The sequence below is a fragment of the Amphimedon queenslandica genome, unplaced genomic scaffold (assembly GCF_000090795.2).
Source record: "Amphimedon queenslandica unplaced genomic scaffold, v1.1 AMPQUscaffold_13226, whole genome shotgun sequence".
NCBI classification, from domain to species: domain Eukaryota; kingdom Metazoa; phylum Porifera; class Demospongiae; order Haplosclerida; family Niphatidae; genus Amphimedon; species Amphimedon queenslandica.
In genome coordinates, this window is record NW_003546538.1 from 37,233 (window position 1) to 39,719 (window position 2,487).

Genomic DNA, 2,487 nt, shown 5'->3' on the forward strand with positions numbered 1-2,487 from the left:
CCCAATGTATGTGAGACAGTCATTGATTAAGAATTCATTCCAAAATTTCCAAGTACTGTCAGCCTCACCTTTCTGCTGTAAGTAACACTGAAAATCAGAATAATTGATTTTTTCAGCAATAAGCAATTGTATTGTCTTCAGAGCTACATCAGGTTTAAACTTCTGTTCAGATAATTCTTTCAATTTATTTGCTACAAGATTAGGCAGGTCATTCATTTCATTCTCAGAAAGGTATTGTGTTACCATCACATGTGCCACAGCCTCCCATGTTTGAAGGAGAAACTGGTGTGTACGTTTAAATGATTTGGCAGTTTCCAGTGACTGTAATGTCATACCACGGTAACCACATCCTATTGCTATTTCCTTTAGTCCAGCAACATAATATACCTTCATTAGAACTTCTTGATAGTTCTTTAAGATATGCCAATCACCAGGAAATATCAGTAATTTTTCTAGTGATTTACCATACTGCCTCTTGATTTGCATTAAATGCAGATAAGTTTTGCCATCACCAACCAAAACTACAAATTTTTGGTGCTCACTTTTTGAAAATTTATTGAGTAAATCATCAGCTACCTGAAGCATGGCATCATCACTATCTGCATTTTCGTTAATTAACTCCAAGTAATGTATTTTGGAAGGTTCATTTCCAAGTTGTGGAGCTAACTGATAGCTCATAAATAATCGATAATCATTAACAACCTCATTTTCTTGGTTGCTAGATGTTATTCTTTTAATTACATATGTAATTAAATCTGCTCTTATATTGGTTAATTGTATTTCTTCAACTGCATTGGTTTTGTAATTCTGAAGTGATATGTTTTGTTGTTGCTCTTTTTGTGTAGGCTTTGGTTGAAGATTGGGAAGCAAATTCCTCACACTGACAGTTCTTTGTCGTTTTGGTCCCACCTTTCCCAACTTATGTGGCGAACTTTCAGGAGATGCATCACGAATACGCCGCCTAAAATTAGTTGAATACAATTGTTGAGCATTCTCTTCACCCACGATTGTGGTTCTTGGAATATCCTGTGTAGACAAACATGGGGTCAGTCAAATTAGAGTAATTGATTCTGGTGTCATATACTTTTAACATATTACTGTTACATTTGTTATTGTTTATTACTGTTACTATTACTTTTATCATGCCTATTACTATTTTATTTATCTTTACTAAAATGCATATACTACTATACAATTACATGTACCTCATGTGGTGTTGAAGGTTCACATGAGGCTTGACTGACAAGCAGTGTATAATGTGGCTGTACGAGCTGTACTGTTGTTCCATGGTAGCTCCTTTGATGATCTCCACAGTAAACAGCAGCATAGCTTTGGAGCATATCAAAGTTATCTGTACTAGCAATGGTAAATACTGTTTCTGGTAAAGATTCCCAAATAGATTTTTCTCTGTGAATTTCTGCCTGATACGTAACAAAACGGTCATGTGTGTCGGGTGATGATGTAATTCCCAATCGATTCAGTATCCTAAGTAACTGTCTAGACCCACCGCACACCTCTACTACATCAGCTAATAAATTATGGATTGCTGCTGGTTTGTGGGGATGAGTGCAATACATCATCATTGACAAAATAAAAAATAAACGTAACTTTCTAATGTGTGAGCTTTCTGCATTTGGATTATGGTTGTCACGAGCAGCCTGCGTAGCTTTTTGTAGAAACATAACTAGGTCTTGGTTTACGTTAGACATGTACTTCTCTATATCAAGTGACAGTGGGTCATGCTGAGGTATCGTTGCTTCATTTTTCTTACTTTCCTCATGAATGAGATTGTTGATTATGACCCCTGCTTTTTCAAGTATACTGGTATTGCTCTCAGCATTAATTGTTGGCAGAAAAGATTCTACCTCACTAGTGTTAGTATCTTGACATGTTCCTACAGCCCATGATAGACTGTGAAGTAAGTTTCCATTTTTACGAAATAGTAAAGTTCCAAACTTTCTGTGAATGCATTTGTAGTCCATGTAGGTGTGTAAATAAACTATAAGCTGGTTGAGTAACCATCTGGATGAAAATTTGATGGTGTAATCACCTAAATCTAGATTGATATCAGTTCTTGAAGAATCAGACGAATATGAAGAAATGAATAATTTAGATGCCACTGGAAGCAGGATAGCCCTATTTTGCAGTAGATGGTTGGCAACTGTTATTACAGTACAAAGTGTGCTTCTTGTTGGTTCTTCTGTTGTGTTGTTGTACTTGCCACTCCAAAAATCAATATCCTCTTTAAGCTGTTGATCACTTCCAATTTGATGTTCTTCCAAATTCTTGATTATTAGTAAATGCGTTCTGTAGCAGCTATAGCATAGGACATCATTCATTTCAATATCTTCAGTGACATTTTGAAAAACGTTACGGAAGTGAGTGTTCACAAGTAATGCATTGGGACTGTGCCAGGTTAAATGATTTTCCTGCTTTGGGTCTTGCTCCACATGATGCACAAGGTATTATTGGTTTCAGTGCTCGGTG